Source organism: Herpailurus yagouaroundi, unplaced genomic scaffold, assembly GCF_014898765.1.
Source record: "Herpailurus yagouaroundi ecotype Mexico unplaced genomic scaffold, PumYag 164, whole genome shotgun sequence".
Lineage (NCBI taxonomy): Eukaryota > Metazoa > Chordata > Mammalia > Carnivora > Felidae > Herpailurus > Herpailurus yagouaroundi.
In genome coordinates, this window is record NW_024412405.1 from 31,610,157 (window position 1) to 31,630,647 (window position 20,491).

General features: G+C 41.0%; 1 protein-coding gene and 1 long non-coding RNA gene across 5 annotated transcripts in view; one reads left to right on the plus strand and one right to left on the minus strand.

Moving 5' to 3' along the window:
* The window catches only part of SCEL (sciellin), a 322,196-nt gene that overhangs the window by 150,576 nt on the left and 151,129 nt on the right, over positions 1-20,491 (minus strand). For all 4 annotated transcript variants that reach the window (XM_040487302.1, XM_040487300.1, XM_040487303.1 and 1 more), the window contains one exon: positions 14,174-14,448. The gene's annotated coding sequence lies outside the window, so the exon portion shown is untranslated. The remainder of the gene's footprint in view (positions 1-14,173; positions 14,449-20,491) is intronic.
* Positions 12,462-15,775, plus strand: LOC121037835 (uncharacterized). Its single transcript, XR_005794018.1, has 3 exons — positions 12,462-12,627; positions 14,952-15,016; positions 15,735-15,775. It is a non-coding gene; the product is annotated as an uncharacterized LOC121037835 (long non-coding RNA).

The following is a 20,491-nucleotide window of genomic DNA, read 5'->3' on the forward strand; positions in this document are numbered from 1 at the left end:
ATACCAATGGGGCCCAGTCTAAAAAGATGAACTGAGATTGATCTTTCAATCAAAGATGAACTGAGATTTTCAATCAAAGATGAACTGACTTTGAAACCAAAGAGATTGCTTTCTTGGGAGTATGGGACTGGGTTAAGAGGAGCACCAACCTATCTTGTAGGACATATCACGACAACGATGATGGTGCACAATCAACTGAAGTTACAAGGAAATAAAAATAAAATGTATAAATAATAAAAGCCACCATTTATATGGTACTTACTATGTGTTTCACTTTCTTAATGCATTTACCCTACAAAGTAATTACTGGTATTAACAACTCACCACCACCACCACCCTTTTACTGACGAGAATACTGAAGCACAAAGGAATTAAGAAACTCACCACAAGCTATAAGTGGGAGAGCAAGATGGAAATCCAGGCCATGTGGCTTTGCTGCCAAATTTGATGTCACATAAAGGCAGCTTAGTGCACAGACAAGAGAAGACAACAAGCAACAACATACATGGCAAGAGAAACAACAAGTCACAAGAGAGAAAGACTCAGCAACAGACAGAGAGACAGTGCGCCATACCCAAGAGGCATCCAGTTCCCAGCTATGTGCTTTGGCTCCCCTTCTCAGATTCTCGTGAAATCCCTGATTATGTGCTTACATAGGACACCTTAGTGCATCTGTTCCTTGTAAATGAGAGATCCCTAAGTAAAATAATATGACTCCTTTTAGGACTTAGTAAATACAGTGCTCAAAGGCAGTAGAAGTGATATCATTATATATTTCTTGTTTGAGGTAACGATTGGCTCTCTTACAGATTTACGATCTGATATGGAAGAGAAGGTAGAGATATGGACACACAAGAGAAATATTTATAATTTTAATAGTACAATGAGAGTATGATGTAGATTGGAGTTAAAATAAGGTGAATAAACTCAAAGCTGTTGGTAATGAATCATGAAAACTTTCCTGAAGAAATAAGGCACAAACAGGGTTATGTTTGTTGAATACACGCTTGAACCAAGGTGGGTAGAATACTTCTTGCTTCAGCGAAGAAGAGGAAAAGGCACTGTGGGAGTTGGATAGTAAGATCTGTGTGTGTGTGTGTGTGTGCGTGTAAGCGTGGCATATGAGCACACGCTTTTGGAATGTAAAGGAAAGAAAAAGATAAAGCAGAAAATTTAAATGAAGTCAGGTGTTGAATAATTATACAAGAACCAGGCCAAGGTGATTAAATTCTCTGGTCTTAGAACAATCTGGTATATTTTGGCTGATGCCTTAGTTAAGACACTTAAAACAAAAACAAAATTTTATGATCATAATAGGTGCATTACTGAATTATTATTTATGACATTTAATCAGATAATCAAGCATCCTGAAAGCAAATACCTCCTTGCTCATTTTTTTCCAGCCACGCTGTGCCTTTCTCTTTTTTTTAATGTTTATTTATTTTTGAGAAAGAGAGAGAGAGACAGAGGACAAGCAGGGGAGGGGCAGAGAGCGGGAGACAGAAGCGGAAGCAGGCTCCAGGCTCTAAGCTGTCAGCACAGAGCCCAACGCAGGGCTTGAACCCATGAACCATGAGATCATGACCTGAGCCAAAGTCGGAGACTTAACCAACGGAGCCACCCAGGCGCCCACACGGTACCTTTCTTGAAGTCCTTTGTGCTAGTACACAGCAGGCACTCAATAAATACATATAGACTGAATAACCAAATGTTCCTGTTATCTCTCTGTTCGAACATGAGATCATATCTATAAAATTCAAAGTCCCATACAAGTTTTTTTTAGATGAATCATTTATATTTATGTCTTATGAAACCAAAAATTCTTTGCTCATGTCTCCCTGCTTTCTGCACGCCCCCCCAGACTTCCGCGAAACCATTCTGAACAAACAGATTTTAATTTCAGTTTAGACACCAACATCCAGCAGGCTATTCCACTGATTAATGATGATAAAACTGAGTGGAAAGAGAAGCCATTTATGAAACAAACAATATAACAATCAATCAAGCTTCGTTAGGGCTGATAATATTCTAACTCTGTATAGTCCTTGACTCTCTAGCACCACTCCATGGAGACTAGCTGAGCTGCTAAACGCTTTAGAATTAATGCCAGAATTGTCAGTGCTAAGGTTCACAGTGTCAGAATGAGGACTCAAAGCTATAATGTGGTATCTACTGATCACCCCCAATGAGATGGATTCTCTGTTGCATGCTCAGCTTAAATTCTAATATTAAAACACAAACACTTCTTTCCCCAGTATCCATCCTCCTCTTCCTGCACCTGCCACACAGGCACATTAAATGGAGATCAGATAGGGAATGAACACCCCTGTACCTTTTCAGCCCCTGCTGGTGACTTTTTATTCCTTCTACCATGAAATTGGTTTTTTGTTTCTTATTTTATCCATTTGGTGTCATATGTTACTTCATTATTCCTTCAAACTGTTTACACTGGCCACCATAAGAAACCCAGGACCTTCACATCGGCCCCCATCCCCTTGTAATTCCAGTTGGCTCTGAGAAATGAGGCAATCCTCTAGCTCACTCCATCCCTAATTTAGTTTCTCTGTGGCACTAACCACTACCTGGCATACCATATACTTCACTTATTCATTTGTCTTCTTCCTCTAAGATTTTTACCCCACTAAGGCAGAAATTTTTGTTTTGTTTATAAACAAATTACCATGCACAGGTTCTGACATGTAGTAGGCAATTTATAAAAGTTGTCTGAATAAGTGAATGAATGAATGAATGAATGATATTTTAAAAACCACTAGGACGCCTAGAGGCTTCTACTAGGCAATTCTTATCATAATTACCTTTACTCCATGTGTCAGAAAGTCAACAAAGGAATTTTGTGGTTGCTGGAAGTTCTAATTCCAATCATAAAATCAGGAACTGAGTAAATTAATAAAGATGAGACTGCATTCCTTCAAGGTAAATTGCGTTCAAATTTTTTAACTTATTACCTGATGCTCATAGGCCCTCACTCTGACTGACTGGTCGCAGTGGCGTTCTGGATCCTCAGGAAATGGTGTTAGCTCAGAGCAACTGTTGTGTTATACCTGAAAGATCCAAGCATTTCCCTCCCCCAATGCAGGGCCATCTCCACAGCTGAAGGTCCGTTGGCAGAAGGCTAGAAGAAATGCACACTGGTGATATCTATCACAGAATTCTTTTTCAAGAGTACCTAACCTTCCTTTTCATGCTTAAAATTTAAGTTTGGAAATTGGACAAAAGGCCAAGACGTTCTTCAGTGGTGGTTCAAATTAGGTCTTTGATTGACATACCTAGAGTTTGAGGGTTTGGTTGATGTTGGTATTGTTTTACAAATCAAATGTTTTTTTGGTGGGCTGTACTAGAGTACAGGTACTCATGACCGTACTAGAGTACTCATGACTGATCAGCAAACACCAAAAATCTCTAGGGGTCAGACCATTGTGATTGCCCACCACTCACCTCCTCCTCCCCACCACCCACCCAGACCCTAATTGTCTCCAATGTTAATGTCCTGCTGGGTGGCTTCTGCCACTCTGGGATTCTAGTACCACAGTAAATCAGAGAGTTCACTTCAACTGTGTCTCCTCTCACTGGATTCTAGGTCCACAAAGAAGAGACTCTACAGGCATTTCTTAAAAATTCATTCAGGAATTTCTTACAGGCATTCACCTCACCAATGAATTTCTCAGTGCATGGCTCAGGGAGGCCTTGGGGCCACAGTCAAGAGTTAAGGGAATGGATTAAACACAAAAAAATCCCTCTTGGTTCCCTACATCTCTAAGTCTTTTAATTTCTTCCTCTATCTTATATGAGAAATGTCTGGGCCACTGTTGAGTACAAGTTCATCAGCAGACTATAAGAAATAATTAAAATCACCTCCAGTTGAATACAGAATTGCATATAGGTACATATACAGGTACTGGCATGATCTTCTTGATCTAAATCACATTCTTCCATTCTTGTTCAACAATCCTCAGAATTCATTCTCTCATTGTATCACCAAGAGTTTTGCAAATATGTTAATAAAATCTTGTGATTCCATTGGGTTGACTTTGTAATAGGACCAGGGGCACGCTTACTCTGGGAGTAGGGCATAGGGCACAGTGCTGTGGAGTTTGATGGTCTGAACACTGAGCAACTCAATGCCTCTCACACATCTCCACCCCATGTTAAGACCTCTACTTAGTATCCTATTAATTAAAATGTAAATTTCTATATAAGAGACTAAGGAAAGTATGAATAACTTGGAGGATAAATCTTTGCGTATAGGTTCCAATCGTCTCAGCCTTGTGGCTGAAAGAGATTATACATTTCTATCTTAGAAAGTGACTGGTTTGCAGTTGGTGCCTTGAGCTGAGAGCTAAGGACTTTGAGTTTGTCATTTTCTTCTGCTAAACTGTCCACTGCTATGCTCCACAGACCTTGAATTCCTCACACTCCTCAACTGCCCTCTTGGAGCAATTACTTTGCCTCACAAACCCAGCCTTCAGCTTCAGTGGGACTGTCATTCAAGGGGACAACAGATGGTAATTTGATTAGCTGTTTTTTTTCCCACTAATTTCAATGGCTGCTCAGGTCCATTTTCTTAATAGCAACTTGATTTCTGCTTTCTCTTACCCCCTCCAAGGACTGCTGATAAATTCCAGGTTCCCTTCAATACTTTTGAAGGTGTATGGGCTCCAATATCTCTCATACAGCTTTCAGTAATAGGGCTTTTGGATGCAAATAAAAGAAACCAGTGCCAGTTAATTAAAGCAGAAATGGAAATGTATACTTAAAAGATGCTAGATAGCTCACATACTCTCTGGAAGGGCTAAAGAAGCAAACTTAGGGATTTTATAGCCAGAAAAAAAATTCCAAAAGCAAACCACAGGGCTTGTCAGGTAAAGACATCCTGAAACTCCTGCCAGCCACAGACACCACAGCACATGCAAGCAGCCTCAGTGACCAGACCCTGGATGCTGCCTGGGGAGCTGCTACCACTGCTCCCCTCAGAAACCAAATGTGGTTGTGTATGCTGTCCCCAAACCCAAATGTTGTCCAAATATACTCCGGATGACCCTTGCTTCTTGGTGTCACTAGTTACTGATTCACGGTCTGGAGAGCAGGTGGATCTGATTGGCAGAGCCTAGATCCATGCCTGAACTGGAAGGAGCCTGGGAAGGTGAGTGTTCAAAGGTAGGGGAGGGACAGTAAAGTATCCCACAAACTGAAAAGGCACTTTGAGACTGGAAAAGGAAGTGTGTGACTTTATACAGTTTACACAGAGTTTTATTCAGAATAACTTACTGACGGGGGATCGGGGCAGGCTATGATCCAGCTGGTGCACAGCTGTTCTCAGAAAAGGCCAGACCTTAGTCTACAGATTTTATACAGCAAGGGGATGGAGGTTGAGGGGAGTGGCCTGTAGTAAGATGAAAGGGTTTGCATGCATTTAACTGACAGCTAACCTTTAATTAGACCTCATGGAGCCACCTGTGCATCAGGAAAGGGAAAGACTATGTTACTCTAACAGATTTGTGGGAGGCCAGAGCCGGCTCTCCTCATCCCAACCTTGGGAGGCATTTCCAAGGTATGTCCAAGGTATTTCTAAGGTATCTCCAAGGGAAAAACATACAACCCCAAGAGAAGTCACTGAGTGATCATGAACAAGATGGAGGGCCGAAGGTGGAGTCACTATCATCAGCACTCTTACAGAGAGCTCTGGCAAGGCATCATAAGGGAGAACATTTCCCAAACGTGGAATACGGGTTCTGATGTTTGGATGGACAAAAACGAGATTGATAAATGTCCGCCACTCATGCTTTATAAGAAATGGCAGGGGCTAAGGTGACACAATCAGGAGATAATGAGATTAGTGACCATGTTTTATACTATTTTTATTTCCCTACAGAATCACACACACACAAATATATACACATGCATGTACACACACACACACACACACACACACACACACACACACACTAAATCAACTAATATCCCAGATCTCATAAGTCCAATGAGAGATAGCAATGCTTCATCCTATAGCAGTGAATCAAAGAATACATGAGTACAGGGTACATCACACTGACTTTGAAGTGAGTTTCTAGAGGGCCTCTACTGACTGATCAGTGCACAGTCACAGGTGTCTTATTCTGCATTATACTGGGCTCTAAGACTCCACTAAGCATGAAGGATACCAAAGAGATATTGACCATTATAAGCAACTCAAATACAAATTTCCACTGAACCAAATCAATTCAAGGAAAAACAAATGGCGGTATCTGGAAATAATATGATAGTAGCAAAAAGCTAATATATTTCTTGTACAGTCAAAAAAAGAAATCACACCAATAAAATTAATTTGTCAATAAAAATGTAGTGAGAAATATTTTTTATTTTTTTATTTTTTTATTTTTTGATTTTTTTTTTCAACGTTTATTTATTTTTGGGACAGAGAGAGACAGAGCATGAACGGGGGAGGGGCACAGAGAGAGGGAGACACAGAATCGGAAACAGGCTCCAGGCTCTGAGCCATCAGCCCAGAGCCCGACGCGGGGCTCGAACTCCCGGGCCGCGAGATCGTGACCTGGCTGAAGTCGGACGCTTAACCGACTGCGCCACCCAGGCGCCCCGAGAAATATTTTTTAAATACATATAGTTTTTAAAATTTATTTGCAGTACTGAGGAGTAAGTCTTGATAGAGTAACTCCTAAAGTATAAATCTGACCATTTCACTATCTTCCCCAATTCTTCATGGATTCTCAAAATAGACCCTAGACCTTTGAAATGGAGATTATATATGAATAATAGGTCAATAAAACCTGATTTAAATGTTTAAAAAATTCCACCTCCACTTACCCAGTGTTTAGAGTTTTTCTACTCTCTGTACCAAATATTAATGATTCTATGATTCGACTAAGGAGAGGAAACATGGGTTCTTATTTCTGTTCCCCCAGGACGGCCCTGGCAAGTCATTTGGCCTTTCTAAGTTCAGTTTCCACATTTGCAAAATGAAGAAATTGGACAAGCTTCTTTCCAGCCCTGAAAGATCATCAGCTCTACTTGGCCAAAGTCTACTTGCCCATGCCCCACTCCCACCTAAAGTAGGCTTTATTTCTATTCGGTTTGATTGATCAAGGCAATCATCCAAAAGAGATAAAACACAAATTGCAAAGTTGCCAATTCTGAGTGACAAAAGCAAAAAATAATCTAGTTGCTCAGAATTTCCATAATGCTTTATTATATTTTCATACAGTGTTTAGCCATTAATCAACACAAGTCATAGTTGCAAACATAAAAGACCCAGAAATGAAGAAAATCATCATTGACAAATTTTACCTTAAAAAGTCAAAAGCAGAAAAAATAACATTTAAAAATTATGGTTATTTAAAAATAACCTGGTTGGCTCAGTTGGCTGTGCCCGACTTTGGCTCAGGTCATGACCTCGTGGTTGATTAGTTCAAGCCCCACATCAGGCTTGCTGCTGTCAGCACACAGCCCGCTTCAGACCCTCTGTCTCCCTGTCTCTGCCCCTGCCCCTCCCTTGCACTCTCTCAAAAAAGAAAAAAAATGTGGGTGAATGATCCCGTAGGTGACTGAGCAAGGCACATGCATTTCGGTCACAGGTTTGTATAACATAATGCTCAAATCAGAGAAAGATGCCACAACGTGGATTGAGCCCTACTTCTTGGGTCCTCATCTCCTCCCTGTCCTACTCACCCTGGCTCACCTGGAGCTGTGAGGATGGCAGTTATTCTCCCGCCTGACACCCAGGGACCACTATTCTGACACTCTCATACATCCCTCCTCATTACAATTAGGAAATTCATTCAACCCTGCCTGAGCATGCGTTGTGCATGCCAATGTTTCACATAATCCCCAAGCAAATGAATGACTGGACTCTTTCTCCCTCATCCCTATCCCCTCTCTGGCCTCTGCTCTCTGCCTTGTTTTGCTCCAGTCCCACTGACCTCTCTTTCCTCCTCACACACGGTGGATGCCTCTATGTGTTCTCTGCTCCCTCCCCCTTCTCCCCCTAGGACTCCAATTGCACCACTCAAGGGTCAGTCCAGCTCCATCTCTACCTCCCCCCCCAGCCCTACTTCCTCTCATGCCTCAGCTTTCCCCATACGTGGGGCTTTATCTTATGTGTGTGGGACTCCCTCAAGCTTCAACCTGGTATTCTCCGGACAAGTCCCCCTCGCTTCACTCAAATTTCAACCAGATTAGAGGTGATAACATTGAGCAGTGACTGAACCTTAACTTTTGGTAAGGAAGTAACTTAGGGAATTTCAAAATAAAACTTTATTCAGATAGTAATACATAGTGGGAATGATATCTCCAAAAATTAATAAGTTTTTCAGTGAAGATATAATGGAATCATACTTTATCTAACAAAGATACTGAGTGCTTAATATGTCCTAGAGATAAAAAGATGTAAAAGATATATTTGTGTGCTCAAAAAGTATACTCACAATGGCATGGCTGCTGCAATAGAGGCATGATTTAAGTGGGAGAAAATGGAAAGCAGGGTGCTCTTCTGTCCTAGCTCTATCACGGTACTTACTGGAAGATATTAAAATTGTGTGTTTATGTCCCTGTTTTTCCCTCTAGCTCTAGACTACTGAGGAACCAAACTATGTCTTTGACATCTTTGCTATCTCCGGCACCTAGAAAAATGCTGTACCATGCATATTGTAGTCACTCAGTAAGTGTTGCCTTGAATTATCAGTTCTACCTAGGGCAGGGGGAATATTCATGAGTGTATTTGCAGAGAAGGTAACATCTGAGCTATATCTTAAAGGTGAGCTGGTCTTTTCTATGAAGATAAAGAAATAGAATAACATTTGTAAAGTCATGGGAGATACGAAATAATAAGAGTAATAACAGTTAACATATAATATGCCAAGAGCTATGCTAAGAACCTAAATGTATTGTCATTTTATTATTACATCAACAAAATGATGTAGGTACAGTTTTTGCAAATTAGGAAAGTGAGGATGCGGTGGCTAAAAAATATGTCCAAGGTGAGTGGGTGAGTGTTGAACTGGGATATGAATCTCAGGGACTCCCATGATTCTCTGACTCCAAAGCCTGTGAACTAGATAACACTATCTATCTACTCTTTCAGAATTGAGCCAGCTCAAGTATCCCCAGCAATCCAGCACCTAAAATCACTATTTGTCTCACTACCCCTGAGGGTGGACATCAATCCATCTCTTCTCCTCTTGTGACTCTACCATTTTCATGACACAACTGTGTGTCTCGTCTGCTCTGAGTCTAGCTCATCTTTGCTTCTCTCTGTTATTGATTCTCTATTTCTACTGCTTTCCACTGATCTCTTCTCTTGCCTCACATTCATGTTCTCCATGAGAGCCCCTCCTTGTGTTAGAGAACCATCTACAATCATCATTTGTTGGTTTGGACTCTGTAGCATCCAACTCCTGTTAACACTCTAAGAATCTCCTTTCTAGGGTATCTCCTACTGTATAGAAATGGGCATGGAACCCACATCCTACACAGTAACCAAGAGCCAGTGCTCTCTCTCCCTGCCCAGCCTGGCTGTGGAGCAAGCATGTCACTCAGCCTAGGACAGTCACACAAGTATAGGGACAGCTGGAGACCAGCCCAACAAAGGAGCAGGAGTGGAGGCAGCAGGCTGAATACTCTACTCTTCTTGCATAGCTTTTGCTGTGCTCCCCACTGCAGACCACCTTGGTTCCCACCTCTTTTCTAAGCCAGGTCCTCCGAGTCCCTCTAGATATCTGAGCCACAGACATCTTTCCAGTAAATAGTCTGTTAAGGTTAAATTAGCCAGAATCATTTTCTATTGCTTGCAAACAGGAATCCAACCAGGACTCAGACACCATGTAGTTTTGGCTCTCAAATCTGAGCTGTCTTTGGCTAAAGCTCTTACATCTGCTGTCTTTGGCTACAGCTCCTATCCATAATATAATCCCTTGAAGCCAGTGTGTCAAGGCCACATAACTGAAAACATGGCTGCTCTGTCAAAGGAGCCACCTGTGGCCTCTGTGTTCAGGAAGGAGCTGGGAGCTGTCACTTGGACTCTGATGGATCCTAAAGCAATCCTCTGGGAGAGATCACATCAGGTTTACGTGCTGAGCAAACTGAGTCAGTGACCAGTGGGAGACTGTAGATGTATGCAAGAAAGGAGACAAGGGTGGAGCAAAGGCTCTGAGGAAACAGGAGTGAGATAGAGGGACTGGTCTTGGAAAATCAGAGGAGTCTCCTTGCCCCTGAGATTGCAAATGTAGGTATGTTTATCGAATGAAAAGTACTTGAAGGAGTTCTTGTAAATAGAGTCTACTTCCTCTGTGAGGTAAGAGCCAAGGTCATCTGGTGACCCTGAGTACAGGGAGTTGTGGGGTGGATTGGAAGAGAGGGTTGAAAGCTTGGAAAACCCACAATGAGAACCGGGAGAGGGGACCTACTGGGGACTGACAGAAGGACACTGAGCGGCACTGAAGCAACTGTTTGTATCCATATTCGTTGATAGAAATTACCCACTCCATGGACACTATTTGAACAAAGACCCTGACAAAGGAGAACAACAAGCTTACCCTGAAACTTTTTCGGTGCAAAACCAGGGACTTGGCAAAATCTAACAAATTTCACAAAACAGAAAAACCTTTAACCTAGCTTTTCAATTTTGCAATTTTGCAGCTTTGGGACTTTTCAGAGTGAACCCCCTTGCTGGCGTGGAAGATGGTAATTATTAGACTAAAAAAAAAAAAAAGTTTGAAACAGCAGAAATTTTTTCTTAAGGAATCTGGATTCTGTCTTACTCAGTTCTTTTTGAGGTCAAAAAGTTGGTCCAGGGGCGCCTGGGTGGCGCAGTCGGTTAAGCGTCCGACTTCAGCCAGGTCACGATCTCGCGGTCCGGGAGTTCGAGCCCCGCGTCGGGCTCTGGGCTGATAGCTCAGAGCCTGGAGCCTGTTTCCGATTCTGTGTCTCCCTCTCTCTCTGACCTTCCCCCGTTCATGCTCTGTCTCTCTCTGTCCCAAAAATAAATAAAAAACGTTGAAAAAAAAATTTAAAAAAAAAAGTTGGTCCATTTTGTATACAAAAAGGAATTTAAAAAATTTAAACAAGAGACTTTAAGGGTCTTTATAGAAATATTAAGTAGTGATAGCCATATTGGCAAATTTATTCAAAGTGGCCATTATTATTATTGGAGAAAAATGTAAGCACCAAAATGATCCCTGCTGAAATTTAGTTAGACAGTAAAAAGTTCATCTCCAAAATCTGAAGGATAACACAGCTTGGGTGTGGTTATGTTTGATGATTCAGCACACTGAATTAAATCTTAAAATGCCCTGCCTGCTGGTTCTGATAAACTAATGAACTGATACATAAATTGCAGACTGTGTTTTGGATTGCTAGTTAGATTCATGAAATAAAGATGTGCTTCTGACATGTTATAAGAAAATGAACAATTGCTCTGGATCAGTTGGCATGTCCTAAAAGAAGACAGCATCTGGATAAAATTCAACATGTAATTTTAGCTTTTGTCACATTTTGAATAAAAATAGTTGGCTGAAAAACTACCTATTTAAATTATTGAAAGCTGGTGATTACAAATAAGCATCCTGGCTGATAATTAGAGTGGCAGTAGAAATTATTCTGAGTATGAAGAGCTTGGAAAGGATTCCAGAAGTAGTTTTCCCTTAAATCGAGTGGCACAGACAAAAGCAGTTTGCTCTTCAAAAAACGAGTATTCTTAAACTATTGCATTCATTGATGGAGGCTGCACAGACGTGGGTTAATTTACTTAACATTTCAATGGTTTGGGGTTTTCAAACTGTAGCAAAGATGAAGCAAAATAGAGATTAAAATTCATCATTATTCTCTTGTTTTTTCAAACACGAAAGCATCACATCCTTAAAGGGCAATTCCCAGCACACAGGTTTTTGTTTGAGACAGGATAAAGAAACAAAACGACAAACTCTCTTTTTGAAACCTATGATTCAAAACAGCCACTAGAGGACAGTCAAACCACTGGGATGTTGCAAGGCAAGCCCATAGATCAGTAGCTTCAAAAGAAAAGATTTTAAACGCAGTTGATTGTTTAGAGAGAGACAGGGGCAGAGAGAGAGAGAACAAAATACCTTCTTTTTTTTTCAACGTTTTTATTTTTGCGACAGAGAGAGACAGAGCATGAACAGGGGAGGAGCAGAGAGAGAGGGAGACACAGAATCGGAAACAGGCTCCAGGCTCTGAGCCATCAGCCCAGAGCCCGACGCGGGGCTCGAACTCACAGACCGCGAGATCGTGACCTGGCTGAAGTCGGACGCCCAACCGACTGCGCCACCCAGGCGCCCCACAAAATACCTTCTTGATCACATTAATGTAACGTTAATGAGAAACAACAGTAAAAATGTGGCACAAGCCTGCCAAGATTTTTACTGGCACACATTTCCATAACAGTGTGATGACAAGCGGTGCCTTCTGCCCCATGCCTTGGGGACAAGAGTTGTAGGATGGTGATTCAGCACATATGATGTAATGAGGTCAATTCTCCAACACACTCTGCTGTCAAACACTGCCTCCAAAACAGCAGAAGATCAAGGATACTTACTACCCAAAACACAAATCTCTGGCATCTGCCTAATGGAACACTTGCAGGTAAGCTACATGGTAGGTCATTCACCGTGTGTGTGTTTTTAATATAAGTCATGTTGTTTTAGATTCCAATGCTGGAATTATTACTTTTTTTAAAAAAAATTCCCATGGCTCTACTTAACCCACGCTATTTGTGGGAGGTGAAGAAGAGATGACTCACAAGATTGCTAAAACCTCGTGAAAATGCAGATAAAATGGTGACAGACACTGAAGCACTCAGCTCTTATTCTTTAAAAATCTTCCCAAAAAGAGAACTGGGATAGGAGTGAGGAAAGCACGAAGAAAAATTAATCCTATGCATTATGTAGATTCCCAGACCTTAAAGCTAAAAGGTGTTTTAAGGTCCTTGGCGTCTGATATTTTCCATTATTTCCACTCTATAATTTTTCTCTTGGCCATTTTAAAGTAGAAGAATGTGTATACTGTGATGTCACATTCAAGAAGCTTTCCAAATCAGCTACTGCTGAATTACCCATGGAAATGTGGCTATAGATTCAGTCTGCAATTGTCAAAGGGAACTAAAGAATCTTGGAGGCATAAGAGAAATGAATATAGACAGAAGTCAGGGTCAACACATTTTGATCTCCTGAAGCAGAGCTGGGCCAACCAGTATGGGGATTTCCTTGAACATCACCCTGGTTCCTTGGAGGAAAAGGCTCTAGGTACTTTGAGCTGACACAAAGGGAAATAACTACATCCTTGTTCCTTCAGAGTGAGAGACTAATCCTAACTTGTCGACAGCAAAAGGGAGCACGTGTGATACGTAGGTCTCAGATACTTAGACCTCCAACCATTTGTCTGAAATATAGCTGTGATTAATTTATTGAACAATTTGGCTTACATTTTTGTAGGTAATACTTATTTTTCATACGAATGCACTGAAAAACAACTCATTTAGCCTAACATAAGACATCTTATAATGGGTCTTCTGACCAATTTTTATTCAAATCTCCCCTCTAATGATTTATGTGTTCCTGGGTTTGCCTTTCCATCTCATGAACCAGATTCACACAGGGGCAGTAGAATCAGGCATGCCTTAAATATTTGGCTACTTGGGTTCACTGGAGTGATTCTACTTACCACGAGAGACAGGGGAATTTGAATTAGTGATTTCTAAGATTCCTGAACAGCTTTCATACACTGCAGTGGTTTTGAGCACCAAATTTATATATCTGGCTCCACTGCACACCTAGCCTATAACTAGGTAAATTTCAGGACAGATTGTAAAATAAATTAGGCATATACAAAGGTAAATGGTCAGACCTAAAATGCCTGCAAGTTCGACATTTTTAAGCCTAGTTCAAATATACAGGTTCCTCTCTGAAACCTCCCCAGTCTCACCAGGAGAGAGGTATACCATACAGTTCCTAACTATATCTTTCAGATAGCCCTGTCTGTCTTATATTATAGTTGCTGTCCATTCCTAAAAAGCAGGGTTGTGTCTCACACATCACTCAATTGTCCAGACTGTCTTGTACATCTGTAATTCAATAAATGTTGACGGGATGAAAGAGATAGCAAGGTAGAAGGTAAAAGAGATGCGACTCACCCAACACATCTCCCTGGGCACTTCCCTTTTAAGGCAATCGAATCTTCCATCCAGAGGCAAGGCCCAGGGCTTCCAGAGATGGCTCTCCACTTTGTTCCCAGGTGTCAGTGCTGCCTCAGGCCATGCCTTCCAGACACAGGAGCTGGTTAGCCTCCTTTGTGAAGGATAGTCAACCGTGAGGTTCTTGAACTGCTGGGCAAGCTTAATTGATATACCTCAAAAGGATGTATTGACTGGGTAGTGTCTCACATAGCATTTCTCACATTGGAGTTGCTCTGTACAAGAGGAAGGAAAGAATGATTATGTGGAAAGACATTAAGCTCTAGTTTCCTGAATATCAACAGAATTTTCAAAATCAAATCTGCCAGACTGCTAGTGTAGGCCACTTGTTGTTCTACTCTGAGCCCTTCCTGTCCCTTCCATCCTCACACCCAGTGATGCCATTTGAATGAGTCACAAAGCTCGTATAAAGGTTGACTGTTTGGGGAAGAAGTTGGGCTCTTTGTTCTTTAATCTGGTTTGGAGCTGTTTCTACTTATTCACTCCAGGCTCTGCTCTTCTCCCAAACCTCCTCCAGGTATTGGTGTTTGTGAAATTGTTTGTTCTTTCATTATTTTTAACATGTGCTCCACCAGAAGCCCATAGTACTCCTGCACCAGGAGCTAATGCTGATAGGCAGAGGGTTAAGCTGGTATAACTAAAAGAAAAGAAAAATAATTAAGCCTGATGCCAAAGCAAATACTGAAATAAAATTCCGCATGTTTACTTTTTTTCACAGTTGGGAGAAAAATCTCAAAATTTATTGGGCTCAACTGTTTAACAAAACAGCATTAAAATGTAAAAGTAAGTGTGCGTGTGTTCATGTATTAAGTATGATTTTCCTCCCCCATCCCTCCTTTCTTTTTCAATTTTTCATTTGTTCATTCATTCTTTCATGATAACACATGTAAGCAGATAAAACAAGGGGGATTTTCTTCTTTTGAAGATATGAAAAATGAGAGAAATGGGAAGGGGTCAAATATCCTGCAAAAATGGCAAAAATGTGACTGAATTGTCTTCAGTGGATACTATAATATTCCTAATTTAATATATGGAAACATTTAATATATTTGGCAGTGTCACAATTCTGGCATATCAACCATGTATGTTTTTAATCTTCAATATAATTTCATACGTTTGATTTCATTTCCTTAACTCTGTATGTCAAAATGTAATGGTTTCCCAATAGTAAGATTCTTTGCGAACTTTGTATATACTCTTTATGGTAGCCATATTTTAACTTAATATTTTAGTTAGTCATTTGATTAATAGAAGCAGACACTCCCTCATGGCATCTGTGCCAGCAATGAGTTAGTTGTTCACCAAATGATTTTTCCTTTCTTTTCAAGTACACTTCTTGGTGTCAAGGTATGGCCACTTTTCCAATTGGATGTAGCCTTGTGACTGGTGTTGGTAAATGGGATATGAATAGAATGAACAGTATATGAATAGTCATATACTACTTCCAAGCCTCATATACACTTTCTCTCTTTTTTCCCACTGCACCCATTGAATGGAGAAGTCTAAGGATCAAGAAAAGGCTCTGAATGTGGATAAAGGGGAACCCTCTTGCACTATTGGTTGGAATGCAAACTGGTGCAGCCACTCTGGAAAATAGTAGGGAGGTTCCTCAGAAAGTTAAAAATAGAACTACCCTACAACCCAGCAATTGCACTACTAGGTATTTACCCAAATGATACAAAAATACAGATTGGAAGGGGTACATGCACCTGGATGTTTATAGCAGCATCAACAATAGCCAAACAATGGAAAGAGCCCAAATGTCCACTGACTGATGAATGGATACAGAAGATATGGTATATATATAGAGATAGATAGATAGATATGGAATATTATATATATGGAATATTATATATATGGAATATATATGGAATAATCCATATATATATGGAATATTATTCAGCCATAAAAAAGAATGAAACTTTGCCATTTGCAATGCTGTAGTTGGAACTAGAGTGTATCATGTTAAGCAAAATAAGCCAGTCAGAGAAAGACAAATACCATATGATTTCACTCATATGTGGAATTTAAGAAATAAAAACAGATGAACATATGGAAAGGGGGAAAAAGAAAGAGGGAAACAAACCATAAGAGACTTTTAACCATGGAGAACAAACTGAGGGTTGATGGAGGGTCAGTGGGTGGGGCATGGGCTAAATGCATGATGGACATTAAAGAGGACACTTGTCATGTTGAACACTGGGTGCTATATGTAAGTGATGAATCACTAAATTCTATTCCTGAAAACAATATCACACTGTATGTTAACTAATTAGAATTTAAATAAAAATTTAAAGAAAGAAAAGAAAAGGATCTAAAGCCTACATTGCTCTTTGGAGGACACCTGCCTGGTAAAGCCAGCCAGCCAGGCTAAGGTTGTAATCTGAGTGACAAATTTTTATTTTGGATTTTCAATCCAAATTCTCAACTTTAAAATTTTGGCATTCTGTGTTGTAACAGTTGGCCTGTCCCCACTAATACAACAGTCTGAGAAAATTGATGAAAGATCTTCATGGATGTGAGCTGGAATGGGAAAATCAAGCTACTGGGAATTGGTGTGAATACAGAGACTTTCTGTTTTCTCTCTCTCTGTGTCATTCACTCATGAAGCACCAGACTAACAAGATAGCCAAGGCAACGATGCTGTGAATATTTAATTCAAAAAACATTTAGTAAGCAAAATTATGTGCCAGAAACCAACACGGTCTTCTTTTAGTTAACCACTAGATGGGAGTGGCAAATGGTTCTTATGAAAAGGGTAGAGAGCCAGAAAACAACACAGCTCAATAAGACAATTAACTACAGGCTTCCATAGGGAGAAATAAACCAGGCATGAAGAAATGGGGGAGAAAGGGAAGAGGACACCAGAAGAAGGTAGGAAGCAGAGCTTAGAGAGATTCCTTGAAGTATTCCAGAGGATTTTCAGGGGAATCTGAGGTCCTGCCCAGCGATGGGGAGGAAACAGAAACAAGCACCAATCTTGGATCTGATGCCTTCAGCCTTCTATTCACCCTTCCCCATCTTCTCTAATCTTTCCTCATAAATCTTATTTTCTAACCATGTAATTATCATTGCATTCCCTTTTCTCTCTTTTAAAACAGATAGGCTGTTTCTTGGCTTTATATAGGCAATTTCCATTTAGTCTCCTAAACTGTATTCAAGATAAAAGACTAACCAGAAGAAGCACCTCTCCATATTTTCCCAGGCCATGCTCCACAGTTATACCTCATGGCACTCTCCAGGTATCTGGTGGTTATCTTGAAGGGACTGCCACACCAATCAAGCAATAGCAATTCCTGCACCCCTTCCTGCAATGGTGAAGCACGGACCACCATGTAGAGCCCTGGATTTCTATGCAATACTTTTGGTAGGATATGAAAAAAAAACAAATCCTGCCTTAATTGTGATTCTCTGTAGTTGGCTGCCACTGAGCAAGGTTGAGCAATCTATTTCTCTGAAAGGAACACCCATTTTTTCTGGGAAAATTTAGGCACATTCCTTCCTAGAAGAGAAGGGAAAGACTAAGTGGCCTTTGGCAGAATTTTAAGACCTGTCTAAAAAAATGACATTTCACAATGATGACATGGTGTGGCAGGGAAAATCTTGATTTGACATTGCCCATTGTCTCCAAAAGAGTCACAATACTTTTGCACATAAATCATTTTACCCAAAGATGCTTATTTTGGTAATAGCCTCACTTGTAGAGCCAGGTAAATCAGCCTGTTCAAGGCTTCCCAGGGAATACTGTAGGCTTAGAACTGGTGCTTTTGTTCAGGAAATAACTAGACAGAGGCTGGAATCGTAATGTTATCCCTTTTGAGTCAAAGGGCCTTGAGCAGGCCAGATAATTCTGCCCTCAGCATCTTTATCTGTGAAATGGCAGTAGGGCGCTGGACCTTGACCCCTTCCCCTTAACTCCTGCGATTCTTCTCATTCTCCCCTGGAGGTCAAGGTGGGTTCTCTTTGTGTCCATCCTCACCCTCAGTGGAGAGGGGTCTTTTAGCACAATATTCAGAACTTTCCTGACCTCCCAATCTGAAGTAAATATTCAGTTCTCCACCACATTGCTCTGGTTTATTTTCTCCATAGATTCATCATAACCTGAAATTATCTTTTTTTTTAAGCTTATTTCTTTATTTAAGCTTATTTATTTCTTTATTTCTTTATTCATTTATTTGAGAGAGAGCAAGAGAGAGCACACGCATGTGGGGGAGGGGCACAGAGAAGCTCTTCACTCCCCATCAAGCTCCACACAGGGCTGATTTCACAACCCTGAGATCATGATCTGAGCTGAAATTAAGAGTCGGACGCTTAACAGACTGAGCCACCCAGGCACCCCTGAAATTATCTTTTTAAAATAATTTGCTGGTTCATTCACTAAGCCTTTGCACTCCCTCATCCATGCACACACATTAGACCATAAACCCCATGTCTGTTTGTTTACCACCATATAGTACAGTACCTAGCACACAACAGTCATTTCATTAAGTAAGTCCAAGATGCACTATGTGAACTGATCGAGATTAGCTTCTGTTGGACTTTATGGATGCTTCCCAAGAATGGGGGATACAATGCAAAGAGAACTCATCAGTGTAGGTCAAAGTAGTACAATGATATAGTCAGCACTGAAGGAGAGGGCAGAGAATGATGTGGGAATGAGGAGGAGACCAAGGGAAGAAGGAACTCCATGAGCTCCTGCTGAGAACAAAGTTGGCAGTGACTGGAAGACAAGTAAGGGGAGCAGTATAGAAACATCTGCACTTTCCTCTGAACTCCGAGGATATTTCTAGTAGATGTGAGTAACCTGGAGTCATTCTCACTGGACTTCTAGCCATTTAGATTCTAATGACGTGTTTGTTATAACTGTGATATTTTTTCGTAGTGCTGTTGTAAGGCTTAAAGTGGGCTAATGTATGTAACATCACAGTGTCTCTGTATCCTGTATCCAGTGTATCATGGTACCCTGATACAGAGTAAACATTGGCCTCAACTCCTTCAATCCCTTCTTTCCAAGGCATCTTCAGCATTTTTTTTTCTCTCTCCTCATTAGTCCCCATCAATATTCAGGCATGCGCTCATAGCTCCTATCTTTTGAATAATCCCTTTGCCCCTGCATCTATCTCTATTTGTCTCTGTTTCTCTGTGTCTCCCTCAAAACTAAGCTTCTGGAGAAAAACAAAAACAAAAACAAACAAACAGACAAACAAAAACTCACCCCACCCTATCACCAATTGACCTACCCAATTTGGTTATGGAAACTGCTCTCACAAAAGGCATAACTCACTTGTCAAAAACGAAGAGCCATTCAGATCCCTTCTCTCCTACTTCTTCACAGCATTCAACATTCTTGAGCACTTGCTTCTTAAATCCCGTTCTCCTGTATTTTTACATTTTTTTTTATTTTTTATTTTAGTTGGGGGAGGGACAGAGGGATAGAGAAAGAGAGAGATGGGGGGGGTGGGTGGAATCAAGCAGGCTCCAAGCTCAGCATGGAGCCCAACATGGGGCTCAATCCCATGACCCTGGGATCATGACCTAAGCCGAAATCAAGAGTTAGATGCCCAACTGACTGAGCCACCCAGGAGCCCCTGGATTTTTTGATGCCACCGTCACCAGGTTCCTCTCCTACCAGTCTGGCCACTCCTACTCACTCCCCATTGTTGCCTTTTCCTCTTCCTGATTTTTAAATGTTGAAATTCCTCAACAAGGCTGAAGGTCAGTTTTTGAACTTCTTCTCTGTCTTCATTCTTTAAGTATCCTCATCTGTTCCTATGCTTTAAATCTATCTGTATTACAACTCTCAAATTAATAGCCTCCAGATTTATATCTCAGCTCCAGATCTGTGTATCCAAATGTCTACTTGACATGTCCACTTGGATATCATACAGACATCACAAACTTAACGTGTCTAAAACATAACTCTTGGGGCGCCGGGGTGGCGCAGTCGGTTAAGCGTCCGACTTCAGCCAGGTCACGATCTCGCGGTCCGTGAGTTCGAGCCCCGCGTCGGGCTCTGGGCTGATGGCTCAGAGCCTGGAGCCTGTTTCTGATTCTGTGTCTCCCTCTCTCTCTGCCCCTCCCCCGTTCATGCTCTGTCTCTCTCTGTCCCAAAAAAATAAATAAACGTTAAAAAAAAAATTAAAAAAAAAAAATAAAACATAACTCTTGCTCTCCCCTCACCCTGGCCCCAACCAACACACTCGTATTCCAATCTTCTTCTTGGCAAATGACACCTCCATTCATCCAGAAAATAGCAAG